This window comes from Octodon degus, unplaced genomic scaffold, assembly GCF_000260255.1.
Source record: "Octodon degus isolate 3935 unplaced genomic scaffold, OctDeg1.0 scaffold00054, whole genome shotgun sequence".
Taxonomy (NCBI): domain Eukaryota; kingdom Metazoa; phylum Chordata; class Mammalia; order Rodentia; family Octodontidae; genus Octodon; species Octodon degus.
The window spans coordinates 10,872,649-10,891,170 of NW_004524630.1; the positions used below are offsets into that span (position 1 = coordinate 10,872,649).

Below are 18,522 nucleotides of genomic sequence, written 5' to 3' on the forward strand. Positions count from 1 at the left end.
GGCCATTATTTATTTAAACAATCAATCTCTCTGTCTCTGTCTCTGTCTCTGTCTCTGTCTCTGTCTCTCTCTCTCTCTCTCTCTCTCTCTCTCTCTCTCTCTCTCTCTCTCTTTGTCCCCACCACACCTCCCTCTTATCTCCCTCTCTTCTCTCCTCCTCCCTCCATCTTTTTTTCTCCTTCTATAACTCCCATAATACATATATTTTTCTCCTTGAGGATGTCTAAAGATTTCCTTAAATTTCCTTTACTCTTTTAAATTCTCCTTTCTTTTTGCCTCTCTTGATTTTACAATTCCCCATTGCCTTTCTCCAAGTTTGCTTCTACCTTTCTTCAAGTTTGCTGATCCTTTCTCTAAGTATGATGATCCTTTCTCCAATTTTGTGGAGACTTTCTTTGGCATGAATTAGTCTGATTTTGGATGCCATAGTGAAATTTTTAGTTCAGTTATTAAATTCTTGGCTCCAAAATTTCTGTTTGATACTTTTTCATATTTTCTATTGCTTGGTTGAAATTTTTCTAACTTCACTGAGCATCTTTACAGTGGCTGTTTTGAATTTGTCAAATCATTAGACCAATCTTTAGAGAATTATTTATCTTCTCTGTTTGGTATATATTTCCTGGTTCTTTAGATTCCTGACTCCTTGTCTTGGTATCTATGCATTAGATAAAACATTTAACTCACCCAGCTTTATGGACTGGCCTTGTACAGAAAATGACCTTCACTAATCTGCCCATCCAGAGATTCTGGTGGCCTTAAATCTTCATGTCAATGCAAATGCTGTCTTTTTTACTGGAACATCACTGGCATCTAGAGTAAGCCAGGTACCATCACTGTTCTATAATGAACCAGATTTAAGACTGCCTCTTGGACAACCTCCTCCATCTCACCCCACCCCCCAAAAAATAGATGCAGTACTTGACATGTAGTCCAACTCTTTCTCAACCCAGAAAGAAGCTGAGCTCCTTACCTAGCTACCTGTATAGCATCTCGGACACCAGCCTGGTAGTAATGTTTCATAGCACCTAATGCCTTCATGAGGGTAGAAATTTAGGCTTGCCACTTGGGCATCACTGGTTTGGATACAGATATTACCACAGTACTTCTGAAACTCTTTACCAGTAGATCAGTTATTGTGTCACAATATTTTGCCTGCTTTGCTGTCCCTTCCCTGGTCTGCTGGATAGAGAAAGTCAGGCTGCAGAGCTTTTTGTTTTTGAACAGCTATTCCCTTTTCCAGGTTTCTGTCTTCTTCAGCTCCAAACCTAGAATGTATGATACCAAAAGAAAACCTATGGAATTAGCAGCATGTTATCTCTTGAGTTTGAGGTTCTCCATACATTCAGTCCCTTTCTCTCCACCTTTCAGGGCCTTCTTGTGATTGTTACACATACAATGTGCAAGGTTTTAATTGTGGTTAACAGAAAGAACACATCTATCCCATCTTCCATGAAAAAGAAGTCTTCAAGAAGCTTTTTATTAAAAATAACTATGCTTAGACCACATATCTTAAAAGACAAATTTAGTTAGTCTTGAGTGGTTTCTGCATATTAAGAACTTTTAAAAGCCTCTCAGGAAATTACAGCATGAAGGCAGGGTTGCCACAGACAACCTCACCTTCTACAGTTTTCATCTACTAACCAATCCATATTCCAAAGCTTATACCTTAACCCCTTAAACCTGTTTTCTCCAGAGCTTCAGGCCCATTTTTCCAACTGCCTATTTCACAGTTCTTCTCTGGGAAATTGAAATGACCAGACAGCCAAAGTTCAAGATATTTCAGATCTCAACATATCAAGAAACATAATTCATTGTCTCCACTTCCCCCTAAACTCCTACTTCTCCTTCAGAGCACCTCTTCCTACCTGAGGGAAAGGCACTGCCGTCCAACTACACTGTTTGTAAAATGAGACAACAGAGGCATTCGTCTTTTTACACAGGCTAAAACCTACCTTTATTTTTTAATCCCTCAATATATACCTTTAAATTCATCTTTTGTTTCGATAAAAATCATTGAATTCGTTTTAATGTAACATGGATTCCTAAAATATTTCACTTTTTTTATACAAATCACATGGTTTTTCCCAAGTATTAACTTCCCTTGTCATTTTGAAATTAATTTTTTTTTTCTTAGTGCATGTTTATAGTACAGAATAGTGATGCTTATTTGGGGGAATCAGTAAATGACTAAATGCCTCTTTTTCATTCCCTGTCCCTTTCTCCCCACCTTCCCTGGCCCCCTTTACTACCTCCAAGAGACTGCCTTCTAGTTTCCAATCATCTCTCCTTCATGCATTTATTTGTATTTTAGGTTTCTCATATACATGAAAACACACATTATTTAACCCTCTCCATCTGTCTTATTTTACTTCATGTAGTTATCAGTTCTATCCATTTTCCAGAAAATGGTATAATTTGATTCTTCTTTATTGCTAAATAATTTTTCATGCCTAAGTATTTATCATATCTTCTTTATCCACACATATGGTGACAGGCATCTAGGCTGTTTCTACAGCTTAGTAATTGTAAATTGGCCATTATAAACATGGGCATGCATGTGTCAGTATAATATACTGCCTTTAATTTTTTTCAGAATGTAATCATAAGTGGTAGAGTTGGACCAAACTGTATTTCTATGTTTAGTTTTTTGAGGCATCTCCACACTGATTTCCAAAGGGGATGTACTAGTTTACATTCCCACCAACAATGTGAGAGGGTGCTTTCCCATATCCTTCAACAATATTCTTTTATTATTATTATTATTATTATTATTATTCATGATTATATCTTCTCTGGCTGGGGTGAGATAGAATTTCAATGTAGTATTCAATGGCTAAAGATGCTGAACATGCAGGGGTCAGGAGTTTGATCCCTGGGCCCGCTGTGCCGGCCCAGCCCCCTGCGTGCACTGAGATGGTGATTGAGGCTGGGCGTGGTGGTGTGCACCTGTAATCCCAGTGCTTGGGAGGCTGAAAACAGGAGCATCACTATGAGTCTGATCTATGAAGTGAGATCCTGTACACCCTGTACCAAATACATAAAAAAGAAAAAGAAAAAAGAAGAATGAAATAAAGGGAATTCCTATGTTATTTTCCTGAGGTTTTGAAGTTTTTGGTTTTACATCTCAGTCTTTGGTCCATTTTGGTTTGGTTTTAGCACACGATGAGAGACACAGATCTACTTTAACCTTTTCCCCTTTTCCTAGTTTGTCAGAGGCCTTTTCTCCAGCATACTGTTTCGGCCCCTTTTCCAGGGGACCCCACATGACATGGATGTGTGTGCAGGGGTTTATTTCTGTGTCTTTTGGTCCATCCGATTAGCCTGCATGTTTGTTTTGTGCCAAGGCCATGTGTTGTTTTTGTTCCAATGGCTTTGTAATATAACCTGGAATCTAGTGTTGTAATGCCTCCAGCATCCTACATTTCTCAGAACTGCTTTAGATACTCTAGGATTTTTCTGGAGCCATTTCTCAGAACTGCTTTAGATACTCTAGGATTTTTCTGGAGCCATATGAAAAATCATATTTTCATATGGCTCCAAAATCAATTTTCAGGATTGCTTTTTACTAATTCTATGAAGAATCTTGTTGGTATTTCAATAAGAATTACATTGAATCTGCAGATCACTTTTGGTAACATGGCCATTTTAGCAATATTAGTTCTGCTTACCAATGAATGGGGTCTTTCCATTTTCTAATGGTTTTTTTTTTTGTTTGTTTGTTTGTTTTTTTCCAGTACAAGGATTCGAGCTCAGGACCTCATGCTTGTCAGGCAGGTGCTGTGCCACTGAGCAGCATCTCTGGCCTTCTATGTGTCTTTTTTTTAATGTATTCTTAATAGTTTTTCAGCATTCTGTAATTCTCTAGAGATCTTTTAGCTCTTTGATTAGGTTGACTCCTAAACCTTTTGGTAAGCTATTGTGAATGGAATTGCTTTTCTTGTTTCTTTTACACTGGATTCACTACTGGCATACAAGAATACTGATAATTTTGTGTGTTGATTTTATATCTTGCAACTTTGCTGAATTTGTTTATCGATATATCTAAAAGGTTGCTGGTGCATTTTTTTTGGGGGGGATCTTGTATATAAAGAATCCTATCATTTATAAACGTGGATAATTTGACTTCTTCCTTTCCTATTTTGCATCTTTCTTATTTCTTTCTGATTGACTGCTGTAGCTAATGTTGAACTACTGTACTGAACAAGAGTGCAGAGGGTGCGCATTCTTGCGTAGCTCCCAGAGAGGGTGAAAACGCTGTTTTTCCCCACTCGGTATGATGCTGGCTGTGAGTTGGTTCTCATTGCTGAGACAAAATACTCGACACCCAAAACCAAAGGAGGGAAGGTTTACTTAGCTCATAGATTACAGAGGTTTCGGTTCACAGTTGGCTGGCTCCAAGGCAGGCTGGCTGAGCAGAGGGGCCTCGCGGAGGAGAAATAGTTTAAGGCATGCAAAAAAACAAGGGTGGCAAGCTAAATGCCACAGATTCCTTCTGTCCCTCACATTGTTTCCAGGATGCCCACCCTTAGGGCAAGTAGCACTGACACCCAGCGTGGAGCACCCAGAATCCTACCCAGAACTATGCCAAACCAATCAGTGGACTAATTTAGCAATCCACACCCAACAGCACACACTCTAGATCCAACCACGTCTGAAAAAGCCCCACCTACGACTGCATGAGGCTTAGAGAAAACACCTGGACACAAGCTGGAACAGCAGCTTTTACAGGTTTCAGGTAAGAACTTTCTATGCCTGTTTCTATCAGAGGTTTTATCATGAAGGGGTGTTGCACTTGGTTAAAGGCTTTCTCTGCCTCTGTTGAGATAATCATATAATTTTTATCCTGGTTCTACTTGTATGGTGTATTACATTGACTGATTTATGTATATTGAAACATTCTTGTATCCATGGGATGAAACTTATTTGGTGACTGATCATTTTAATATATTGTTGAATTGTTTGCAAGAAACATATTGAGGATTTTTTGGTACCTATGTTTATCAAAAATATTGATCTATAGGTTTTTTGGGTTTGTTTTTGTTTTTGTTTTTGTTTTGTCGTTAGGTAGTTTTGGTATCAGGGTAATGTTAGCTTCACAGTGTTGCAGGCAGCCAAATTAGGTAGAAATATTATAGGCAGTCAGACAGGCCAGGCCCTCAAATGAGATAACACAGCAGACAAGATACCTCACAACTGTGAGAGGGGCAGATGCCCCTGCTGTGAGCCAGACCTAAAGACCAAAGATCAAACAAATGCTAACCTCCCTAAATATTGGCATCAGGGATTGATCTTCACCCTGAGAAAGCCAGAAAGAATTATTTTCTGATGGCTAACAGATAAAGTCTTGTTTTACATTCGTGCCCGCTTGCTACATGACTCCCTTCCCCATTTGGTCCTGGGCATAATCAATTTTATCCGAGCAATGGTGCTTGTAATCCCATTGGCTGACCATAGTTTTGTCCCACCCCACATCCACCTAAGCGAGTTCCCCTTTCCTCCACCTTAGCCCCACAAGGTTTTATGCCATAAAAGTCCCTGGAAGAGAAAGCTTCCCGGGGACAACCCGCTTGGGCCCCCTTCCTGCCCCTCTCTTGAACAGGAGCTTTCTTTCCCTCAATAAATCTATTCTGCTCATAACCTCCATTTGTTCCCAAAATTCATTCTTCAGTTTTAGAGAACACAAATTTGTCCAGGTCAGGTCAGGAGATCATTTTTCCCCTGTATCATTTGGAGGTCACCCACCCGAGATCAGCTTTTCTCCTTGTATCAATAGGGTGATGCGGCACCAGTCTTTAGCCAGAGAACTTTCTGGAATCATTAAGGAGATTCTGGGGACCGCCCAGTTTGAAAGCATTCCTTCTTTTTCTATGACACAAAAATGTCTGAGGACCATTGGTGTTAGTTCTTCTCTAAAGGGCTGGGAAAAATTAACAATAAACCAAATGAATTCTGAGCTTTACTTGATTAAGAGAATTTTATTACTGCACCAATTTCACTGTTATTGGTCTATTTAGGGGGTTTTTTTGTATTTAGGTTTTTTATATCTTCTTTGTTCAATCTTGGTAGCTCATATTTGTTTAGAAATGTATCCATTTGTTCTAGATTCTCCAGTTTATTAGATTATAATCTTTCAAGGTAATTTCTAATAATCGTCTGGATTTCAGGGGTGTCTGTTGTATATCTGCCTTTCTCAGTTCTAATTTTATTAATTTGGGCCTCCTCTTCTTTTGTTATGGTTGGCTATATATTTATCGATCTTGTTTATATTTTCAGAGAATTAATTTAGTTTCGTTAGTCTTTTGTAATTTTTCTGTCTTAACTTCATTAAGACTGTATTATTTCTGTACTAATTTGGGGTTTGGTTTGTTCTTGTCTTTCTAGGTCCTTGAAATGCATCATTTGCTTATTTAAGATCACTATTTTCTATGCTAGACACCGCTATCAACTTTCATTTTAGAACTACTTTCACCATGTCCAACAGATTCTGATAGACTGTATTTCCATTAAAATTTGCTCTAGGATCTTTTTTAATTTTTCTCAATTCCTTTGTGACCCACTGACCATTGAAGAGTGTGTTATTCCACAGCAGCAATATCACTTTTGATGAAATTGTCAACATTGCCTGACAGATGCGGCACCAGTCTTTAGCTAGAAAACCTTCTAGAACCATTAAGGATATCCTGGGGCCCGCTCAGTCTGTGGGCTGAAAGTGGACAGCTGGCACCCTCATGACATCATAGATGACATCAACAATGGTGTTGTCGAATGCCCAACTAGCTAAGGAGCATAAGAAAATAAGTCAATAAAGAGATGATCTGACAACCAGCAAAAAAAAAACACACACACACACACACACACACACACACACACACAAGAATGTGTTATTCAGTGTTCATGTGTTTATGTAACTTCCACTGCTGTTGATCTCTAGTTTGATTTCATTATGATCTGCTAGAATGAATGAGATTTCAATTCTGTGTTTACTGATACTCGGGTTTTTTTTCTTTTTAACTTATTTAGGAAATTTTATTGCTTAGAAACTTCCCTCCCCAGGCGGTAGCAGAAACCAGCCCTTTGAGAAACAGTCTGAGGCACATTTGGTCCTTTCCTGTGTGTGATTGTGGATGGGGTGGCAAGAATGCAGGGCCTTTAAGGGACTCAGACATGGCCTGGTTGGGCAAGGTTTAGACCAGAGCAAAGCAGATGAAGTCATCCTAGTTTGGGGTAAGGTGCCAGTGCCCTTGGTCTTGCCCTGGGGTTCCCGGATCTCTCGGAAGCTAAGCCACATACAGGCCCACGTTGACAGCATAAGCGGTGATGCAAACAATGCAGAAATCATAGAGCACGAAGAACAGGATCCAGGCTAAGTAGCAGAACCATAAAGGGATACCGGGAACTCAGCACCAGCAGGGCAGAGGCCCAGCGGCCCTGCAAGCAACCTAGCAGCGGCTGGAGTGAACAGAACATGCAGCCAAATATGCTGTTGGATTGATTGAGGACACTGCCTGCTCCCAGCATGCGCTCCACCAGCCCGAAGCCTTGGCCTCACCTACAGGAGGAGACGCGACAGCAGCTGATGGCAGCGCCCGCGTCGCAGAGCGCGTGGTACTCCCTGTCGCCGGCATGTGCCGCCTTCATGTGCAGCGCGCAGAGAGAGAGCGTGCCAGGCCTGCAACGCACAGCGCGAGCCGCACCCCACCCCCACCCCCCGGGGCTCCTCCAAGTGGAGCCCACGTCTCCTGATACTCGTTTCATGGCTTCACACATGGTCTATATTGGAGAAAGGTCACACGGACTGCTGAGAAGCATCTCTTGTTACTGGATCAAACAGCTTGTAAATACCCATTAACTGATTTGATCTGCAGTGAAGTTTAACCCTACTATTTTTTATTGATTCAAAGTCCACCGTGCTGACTATATTAGTGTCTCTTTGTCCTTTCCTGTCAGGTAGTATTTGTTCTACGAAAATGAGTGTGCTCCAAGCAATGGCCGTGACTCATCCACATGGCTGACAGTGACAAAGGTTCTACAATCTGAGGCACAGGATCTCAGGATAAATCCTGAGGGGATTTCACTGACCTTCTCAGACCAAAAAGCTACAATTCTTGTTGCACAGGTCCTGCTTTACCTTGGTCTTAACCATCCAGTAGAAAAGTATGAAGACAAAATATAGGAAGTAAAGCCATGTTGAGCTGTGGGGGACTCAGGTCAATAATTTCTGACATTGCCAGTTGAACAGAAGACTCAATGCTATTATGGGCTACTGGACTCTTTTGGAATATTTTGCTTAGCTTACACACCTGTAATATTCAAATAATGGAACTTAGAAAAAATGGGGTATACCTATGAATGTCCATTTTGTATCTGTGTATTCAAAGTGGTTGGGATAGATATATACTTACATTCTCTTAATGAATAGAATGATTTGTTCTAATGGTGTTTGTAAATAGGATCTCAAGTCCGCACCTTATACAGCAATTAACCACTAAGAAGAATATATGCAGTGTGTTATTTGTTGAAACTGTACTTCCGATTTGATTTGAAACTGTCTCATTGCTGTTTATCAATAAAATTTTGAAAAAAAAAAAAAAAAAAATGTGTGCTGACATTCAGTCCATATATTTTTACAATTGCTATCTCTTTTTGGTGAATTGTTCCCCTCACCAAAATGTAGTGACTTTCTTTATATTTTCTGACCAACTTTGGTTTGAAATCAACTTTGTCAGATATAAGTATAGCTATTCCTCCTGTTTTTCAGACTCCTCCTGGTTGGAGTATATTTTCATTTTCAGCCTGTGTTTATCTTTCCAGAAAAGGTGAGTCTCTTACAAAGAACATATAGATGAAATTTGTTTTTTGAGGCAAACTGCCAACCTGTAACTCTTAATTGGAAAGTTAAAAATCATTGACATCAAGTGTTATTATTAAAAGGTATATTCAAATTCCTGTCACCTTGTTTTTCCAGTGATTATGAACTTCTATTTCTCATTCACTCAACTTCTTTCCTAGTATGATTTATTCTTTTCTTTTCTATAAAAGCCATCATCTGATGCATCATCCCCTTGTCCATTGATAGACCTAGCAAAACTGGATGCTGAGGCAAAAAGAAAGGTGTATACCCCATGTTATAGTTTGTGTCTAGTTGTCCCCCCAAAGCGCCATGCAGTCATGTCATGAGGCTTCTGGAGTTTTGATTAATTCATGATCCAATACTGGGATTGTGGCTATGAGTGCTACACCCACACTGGGGGGGGAGAGGGGATAGCCTGTATAAAATATAAGGAAGAGAGAGAGGCTTGCTAGCTGCCCCAGCCGCTGCTCTTCCCTTTGTTCTTTGCTATTTTCCACCACCATGAACTGCTGCCCTCTGCCTTGGAGCCAGCTGAGTATGGACTGAAATCTCCACTAACTGTGAGCTAAATAAACCTTTTCTTCCCTAATTTCGGGTGTCAGGTATTTTGTCCCAGCAATGAAAGAAAAGTAACAGAGACACCCCATATACATGTATATGATATTATAAGAAAACACATATAATAAAATGATTACTATAATGGAACAAGTTGATGTAGCCATCAACTCACATAGTTCTAATTCCCACCCCCTGATAAAAGTAGCTATAATCTATTCACTTAGTAAAATCCCAGAAAACAATATACTATTATTAACTATAGTCCTCATGTTGTATATTATATATTTTGATTTGTGCATCTTACTTATTTGCTACTTTCCGTGCTTTGACCCACATCACCCATTTCTTGCCCTTGCATCTTCCTACCTTAGTAATGACTCTTTTGCTCTCTATCATATGGAGTTTTTTAAGATTCCACATATAAGTGAGATTGTGCCATATTTTTCTTCCTGGTCTGGCTCATTTCACCTAGCATCATGTCCTCTAGGTCCATCTTGTTGTATCAGATGGCAGGATGTCCTCCTTCGAGGCTGAATATGCAGTGGTGATTGTATGCCTGTGCCTATTTTCTCTAACCATCCTTCTACTTTGTATTACCTTGCTTCCATAGCTTGGCTATTATGAGTAATGCTGTGATGAACGTGAGGTACAGCTATCTTCACTAGGTAGTAATTTTTATTTCCTTTAGGAATCCATCTAAATGACAGACTACTGGGTCATATGATATTTCTATTTTTAATTTCTTTAGAAACTGCCATATTATTTTCTGGAATGACTACACTAAGCTAAATTCTTACCAACAGTATACAAAAAATAGGATTCCATTTTCTCTATAGCCTCACCAACAGGTGATATCTCTTATCTTCCTGATAATCCTAACAGAGATGAGGAAATATCTCATAATGATCTTGATTTGAGGGCTGGGGAGAGAGCTCAGTGGTCTAATTGCCTGACTGGCAAGTACAAGGACTGGGTTCAATGCCCCCAGAACCTGGGGCGTGTCGTGCTGACCCTGAAACTGGGTATGGGGGCGCACGCCTATAATCCCAGTGCTGGGAAGGATGAGACAGGAGGATCACTGTGAGTCTGAGCTGGGTAATGAGACCCTGTACCAAATTTTAAACAATAAATAATCTTAATTTGAATTTTTCTGCTACTGAGTAGCTTTTCAAGGATTCATGGACTATTTTTATAACTTGCATTCATGGACTATTTTTATAACTTTGTATTCTTTCATTAGTATATACCTACAGTACATAATGTTTATATTCCTTGTGGGGAAATATCTTTTGCATATTTTAATCAGTTTATTTTGCTGATATTCTCTTGTAAGATTGTTATAAATCTCAAATATTTGCCCTTATCTGATATTTGATTTGTAAATATTATTTCCCCAATCTGTAGGCAGTCTTTTCATTTTAAAGATTATTTCCCTGTTTGTGCACAGGCTTTTTCATTTGATATAATCACTTTATTTATTTTCGCTTTTGTAGCCAGAGTTTTTGGTGGAGTACCCAGCATCATTGCCAAGGCCTGTGTCAGAGTTTGCCCTTTTTCTATAATAGCCTGTTCAGCCTGGCCCTCCCTCTGCAGGCTTGTCCCAGATGCCACTGTCCTTATCCTCACTGCCCATCACTCTGGCTTTCTTTCAGCCCTTCTACAAGAACACATGCAATCTCTGAATGTCTTCTTCCCTTGCCCCGGAGTCTCTCTCCCTAGCAGCAGCTATTCCCAACCCCTTGGCACCCATCTATGTCCTCCTTTAAACAGTATCACAAGACAGTTTTCTCCATGCTTCCTAGCTCCATTTACAGCTGGATACTGATGTCATTTGATGACTTGATTAGTTCCTGCACAGTCCACAAAAGGAAACGCCACGTATCAGGAACCATGCCTGCTTCACTCACCATGCAAGTTTCTAGTTTTCTAGAAACTTCCATGGTATCCCCAGTGCCCACCACAGATCCTGATGCACATTAAATATTCTATTACTATGACAGAATGAGCATGGATGGGTGGATGTGTGCATCCAAATTCTAGCACATGAGATAAACCAGTCTCGCGGTGCTTCCCAAAACATACCCCACCCAGCACTGCTTTGGTGAATACAACTTTGTGAACAAAAAAAGAAACCCTGGGCTCAACAAATCTCAGCATGACTTTTTAACCTACAGTATGCTAATGCATATTGCAAATTTCTAAACAGAAATCTTGTAGCTTTGTTTCCCAAATCTATTTAACCATAATACCATTTATTCAGAAGAAACTTGTGGTGCTAGTTTCATAACTGAGTCTGGTGGGAACGGACTCGCTGGTGAGCAGAATGTGTATGTAGCTTGGGAGAAATTGGAGCTCACTGCAGGATTCATGGCCCAAGAATGGCACGGTCTGATATTTCTGGGAGAGGAAGAAATGTAACACTCACATTTGGGATTTAATTTCACCTTAGTGAGGCTACACACTAAATATTTCCTGTCTTGAGAGGTTCAAAACACCAAAACATACTAAAACAGGACTCTGAAGACTGTGCTTTTCATTTTTGATCTTATGACCTGGGGCAAGTTATGTGACCAAAATGAGAGTAACAGTGCCAACCCTGCCTATCTCACTGGATAGGGTAAGAATTGAGAGAGGTTACAACTAACAATGGCTAGCATTAATTGCTTCCTTATTCTGTGATATTTCTAGAAACTTCCAAGTATTATCTCATCTCATCCCCTGAAGCAGATACTATTATTATTCTCATTGTACAACTGACCTAATTGAGCTTCGAGAACATTAGTAACTTTCCCAACACAACACAGTAAGGAAGCAGCAGTGTCCAGATATAAATTCAGAAAGTCTGATTCTGGAGTTTCAGCTCTTAACCTCTGCGTTCAGTGAGATAATTCTTGCTAGACTCTGATGTGTGCAGTTTAAGGTAGTCCTCATCACAATTTCAGAACTTCACTTCCCCACTCCACTTTAGTGTGCCAAGAAGATCTCGCGGTATGGAGGGCTTTTGGGGTGACTGATCAGCCAGTTCTATGCCAGTATCCATGTGACCAATGAAAACCACTCAAATGATGACTCCCTTTTATTGAGCACCAGCCATAATCAAATGTGTACTGGGTCTGTGCTAGTTTACTAAGTGGTGTGTGAATGATTTAATCCCTAATCTGCCTTCTCCAAGAGGCCACGAGCATCTCGGAGACAGGGATGGTGACTGCCAGCCCTTTCCCAGCAGTAAACTGAGAGGGACTGTACCACACAATGCTTAAGAATGCCTTCCGTAGGAGCAGTGTCTAGGTGGTGTCAACCCAGGCAGGCCAGCCACACCACTGCCTGCAGCCTGCAGAGGTTTCACCTAGAAAATGTCTCATTTTCGCCTCCTAGTCTTTTGATATTAAACATCCCCAAAAACTTTTAATTAAAATAATTTATTTTACTCCTTCATAAGGACTTAACCAAAAAAAAATCAGAATTGTAGTGGATAAAGTGAAAAAAGTTCAGGCAGATGATCTGTTTCTGAATTCTGCCACTGAACACTATGCCATTGGTCAAATCAACCAGCTGTCTGGAATTCCAGTGTATTTAGCTTAAATTGCAAGCTCTGCATTAGATGACGATGTTTGCACTTACTCCAGCCAGCTGACACGGCTGGGCGGTGCTTCTCATGTGAACCTGCTAGTCCTTACAATAGCCTCATTGCCCAGGTGAGTAAACTGGAAGCTAAATGTGTAGAACTGGAAGCTAAATGTGAACAAGGACAAGTAGTTGAGCCAGGCCCTCTGATCTTGTTATTTGAACCAGGTGTTTAGGAAGAATTCTGGGTCTTGCTTTTCTTTCTTGAAATTCCATTTCAAATGTGTTGCCTTGCCCCGAGGGGTATAAAGATGCTGGCCAGCCAATGTCTCGAGTTGACACACACTGGTTGGCTTGACCAGGGCCCTCTGGGTCAGTCTGACTCCACTACTTTTTCCACTGACTAACAGCACTGTGCAACTTTGAAATCATATGGCTCTTATAAACCTTGAGTTATCCTCTGTTGCACCTTGCCACGACCCCCTCCCACCTGTTTCCAAATCCTACATGAAGACAGACAATGCTGTGGTGATCTCCAACTCCTGAACACCTCCAACACTAATCTAAGCCCCTGCTTTCTCAGGTATCTCTCAGTAGAAGGAAGGTGTCCCCCGGGGAAAGGCGGCAGCAACCAACTTAGGACCAAGTCCAGAACAGCTACCCTAGGTCTTACTCTGATTCCAGTCAGCAAATGAAAGTGACAACCGTGAGCTCTCAGGTGAGCAAAGACAAGTATCTGAACCAGGCCCTCCACTCCTGCAGCTTGCAGTTTTGTTCCCAAGCTGACCCCAATGCAGGGAAACAGAAGCCACAGCCAGGGACAAGGAGCGTCTTGGCAGCCCCACCACTGGTTTCTCAGAATTGCTCTGTCTTCTTCCAAATGAACCTCAAGAGAACCACAATTTTAAAACTGACTTCATCTGGGAGAGTCAAAATTATTTTGGCAGTTCTCTGGAAGGGGAAAAAAAGACAACTAATCCCTTCCCTACTCCCTCCCCATGACAAAAAGAAAAATTACAACATAAGGCATCCTGGAGCCAGTTCCCGGTTACAGAAAGACATTTGAAGCTCTGCAATGTTGTGCAATGTGCAAGTTTGGAGAAGTAATTTTGAGGCTCAGTGAATGTCTGGAGACTTTATTTAAATATCCCTTTGTCTTTGCCTGGCCGAACTGGCACCTTACCTAAGGATCACACAAAAGGCCTTTGTTTCCTCCATGACATCAGGAAACTCTGGGCGCAAAGAGCAGCCTTCAGAGAGTATTAGACAAGCAGAGCTGCTCCTTGTGACAAAGCTGAAGATGCACCTCCTCACCCAGCAAGAGATTTCCAGCTCTGCCCTTATTTGCCTCAAGCAACAACACTAAGGACACGAATTCACAAGTTACTCCTTTCATGAGTCTCCACACAATTTACTTGAAGTACAAATGCCATACTTCCTGAACATTAGCATACATTTGCAGCTCAAATACTGTAGCATTTAACAGTACAGTCGAATTAGGAAAAGCATATCCAAAGAGCTCAATTAAAGTGTTGGCAGGGACCATCACATGAAAATAATTTGGAAAGCTAATGACAGAGCACAAATGACCAAAAATATAATATCACAAAGAACCATAGTTTAGATTTGGTTTGTCTGCCAAAAGGCTCGTGTGTTAAGAGGTGGGGTTTGGGTAGGTGTTTGGACCATGGGGCACCAAGCTCACCCATGGAGTAATCTACTGATGAGAGTTCTTAGCTGAGCCTACTGTTAGGTGGTGGGGCCTGGTGGGAAGAGGTGTATGGGGGCAGTGCCTTTGAAGGGTATAAGGAGGTGAGCCTCTGGCCTCCCTTTTAGCTCCTCCCTTATCTCTCTGCTTCCTGGTTGCCATGGAGTGAGCAGCTTTACTCTATCAAGAAATGTCAGCCAACCATGAATTGAACCCCCTGAACTGTGAGCCAAATTCTCCTCCTTTAAGCCATGGGTATCAGATATTGTGTCCTGCAACCAGAAAGTTGACTCATACAGCCACCAAAGGGACACAGACTAGAAGCTTGGTCCCCTGTGTGAACTGTGAAGTTCTCTTCACAGTTGAGGTGAAGAGAACTTTAAAAGGTGATGCAGAGGACATAATTTAGTTTTGTTGTTGTTGTTGTTGTTTGGGTTTTTTTGCGGAACTGGGGATTAAACTCAGGCCCTTGTGCTTGCCAGGGAAGTGCTTATCCCTCTGAGCCATCTCTCCAGCCCCCAGAGGACATAATTTAACTCTGCCCTCACGAGTGAGTCAGTGCTGCATCACAGCAGTGGTTCACATCTCAAACCTGTACATTTGTCCTTTCCAGTGAATTAGCTCTTACTATAAAATAAGGCTACCTCACACCTTCAGATATATGGCTTCTCTTTCTGCTTGGCAATATGTGACACAGGTAGGAGACTCATCAGGACACTGCACCATGCAGTACAGACCCTCCAAACACTGGAATTGTGAGCTAAATAAACCTCTTTGTTCTGTAAGTTACCAGCCTCAAATACTTTGTTACAGCAACACAAACCAGACTGAGACATAAAGGATATATAGAAATGAAGGCACTTACATAGTGTGCTCCTGGAGTCCCAGAACTCTGAACATCAAGTGATCAGTTAACCTAAGTAAAAGGAATGCAAAGTAAATGTGTACTTAAAAGGTGCATAACTTGTAGGGTTTATTCAAAGTGCTGACTTGGTTCACTCCCTCACACGTCTATCCATCCTTCCTCCCATCTATATCCATCTATGTGTTCACTCAGTGAATGTGAACAACCACAGGAGTTCATGATCTCAGAAGCAGGGCTCAATTTAATGCCACAAATATGTAGGGACACCTGTTAATCCCTAGAAGCTGTGCCAATGACAGAGGTAAGTGGAGGATACCATGAAAGCACACAGAACCAGTTGCCTCATCCAGATAAAGTACCAGAAAGTTCCAAAAAGGCTTCTGGGGAAATGTCATTCCAGTAAATTTACTTCTCTCTAAATTTTAAAATTCTATTTTAAAAATATTATTTTATTGGTGCATGCTTGCAATACATGAAATTTATATTCATCTTAGGGAGGAGGAGCATATATTTAACACATCTTGACTCTTCTTTGCAAGTAATTTTTTGTTTTGTTTTGTTTTGTTTTGTTTTGTTTTGTTTTGTTTCATATGGGGGCAGTGGTTTGCAGCACCAAGGATCACCCTCAGGACCTTGGCCTTGCCAGGCAGGTGCTTATGTAGCTGAGCCATATCCCCAGCCCTTTTGGCCAGTGAATTTTAAAAAATGATTAGAGAGCAGTCAAGTGAAGGACGGGGAAGGTGAAAACTTTAATCAATGAGACAGTTCTCCTGACTACTGGCTCAGATGTAGCAGTGGTCCATACGTCTCCAGAGCTCCCCACTGGCCCTGGTTGGTGATCTCGATCATCCAACCATCCCTCTCCAGACCTTGGCTTCCTGAGCTCCTACACCAATTGTGCAAGGTGCCCCCTACAATAAATCTTTCTTTTCACACTACCCACAGTTATGGTTTGTATCTAAATGTCCTTCCAAAGGCTCCATCTGTCATGGGGTGGAGGTGGGGACTCAAAGATGACTGGATCTAGAGTGTGCGATGCTGGGAGTAAGTGTGTGATGCTGGGATCAACTGTGTGTGATTACTAAATTGGTCCATTGAATATAACATAATTCTTGGCATGAGAAATGAGAAAGCCCATCCTGAATGTGAGTGCCACCCACCCTAAGGGTATATAGCCTGGAACAGAAGTATAAGGAACAGAAAAGGGCTGATGCTTGCCCCTTTTGCTGCCTTCTGCCTACCATGAGCTCTGTGATGCCCCTCTAACATGCCACACTGCCTTGGAGCCAGCCAACTATGAACTGAGACCTCTACAAACTATGAGCTGAAATAAACCATTCCTCTTTCAACTTTGGGTGTGGGGCATTTTGTCTCAGCTACAAGAAAAGTAATTAAGATACTTTTAGTGCCACAAAAGTGTACTTCTTTGGTGATGTCTACAAACTGTAAACAACCCTATGCTTCTCATCTTCTTCCCAGTGCATTCCAGTAAGAATTTTGTCTACCTCTCCATTAAAAAAGGCTTTTTAAGGTTACCTGTCCCGAGCCAGCGGGTCAGTCAACAAAGGTCACCTGGGAGTGGAGGGGGGAATTGAGGAGAGGACAAAGGACAGGAGACGTGAGAAATGAAGACAAGACAGGATTCTGATTAAGTCTCGTTTATTCAGGGGAGGTGCTGGGTATACATAGTGGAGGCAAAGGGAAATGACGTCGGCGGGTAAAAGGCACGAGTAACTAGGCAACCGGGCTATGACAGGAAGTCCCACCTCCGGGGCATAGCAGGAGGCTTATGGGAAATAGGCAGGGTAAGAAGAATTAGGAGCTTAGCTCAGCAGAGGTAGGGAAGAGGAAGTCAGCGTCACTAATGACGCTGATGCACCAAGAGAATTTTATAGGTCAAAGGCACTCAGGTGACCATTAAGGGATACATGGCGCAGAGTCATGATATGGCAGTTTCACAGGAACCCAGAAAACCACTTGCAATAGGATTGGAGGCGTGGAGTTATTGAGCCTCCCACAGAACCCATGTTCTTATTTATTTTCTTAGAATTTGCTCTCTCAGGATCATTTGAAACCATTGATGACTGCCCCTGTAGAGTGACTGCTTTTGCTCATTCCTCCTGGCTCTTCCCCTTGTATATGTCTTGTTCCCCCTCTTTCTTTTTGTAGTCTCCTAACTGTTGGGCATCCCAGGGCTTCCTCTTCCCTTCTGTCACTCAAGCTGTCTTCCCCCAGTGTTGAGGCTGCAGGTGTCATTGCTGGATTGCATCCACTCAAGCCTCTCCTATCTCCATCCCTCCTCTGAACTCTGTACTCAAATCTGTTACCATCTTCTGATTCCTCTTCAGTGGTACTTAATAGAAATTTTGAACCAACCAGGTAAGAACTGAACTATCCCTCAGGCCCTCATAACCCACTTTTCTTCCAATAGTTGTGTTTTAGTGACTTTTTGTTCACTGGGACCAAATACTCAACACTCACATCTTAAAGGAGGAGAGATTTGTTTTGACTCATGGTTTTAGTGGCTGGCTGGCTGGCTGGCTCCAAACCAGAAAGAGGATGGCAGAGGGGCATGGTGGAGAAAAAGGTGCTCAACACATTGAGGCAAGAAAGCAGAGCATGATGGGGTAAGAGACTCCATTTCTTTTTAACTTCATTTGAAGGGGGGGTCACTTAAGTTCACTTAAACTATAGAAAAACACTTCATTCCCTCACCCCCTCCCATGTAGCTAACCATAAACCCACTTAGAGAAAACCAGGGTCATAAAATAGGAACAAATAGTTAGAACAACTTAGGGAATAGGACATACATTAAACCACACTGCCCCATGACAGGCAAATGGTCAACAGTGTCTGGGAAATGTAAACCTTGCGGCAATTGTGTGACACTGTAGTAAAATTCCTGAAAATGAAGTAATGAGGTAATGTGGTTATGATAGAAATCAGAAAAGTATATAACCTGGAGGTAAAGTACAA

At 41.4% G+C, this 18,522-nt stretch overlaps 1 pseudogene; it reads right to left on the reverse strand.

The window, feature by feature from the left end:
* Positions 1–6,691: 6,691 nt before the first annotated feature.
* On the reverse strand, positions 6,692–7,767 carry LOC101588095 (annotated as a pseudogene).
* Between the last annotated feature and the right edge of the window lie 10,755 nt (positions 7,768–18,522).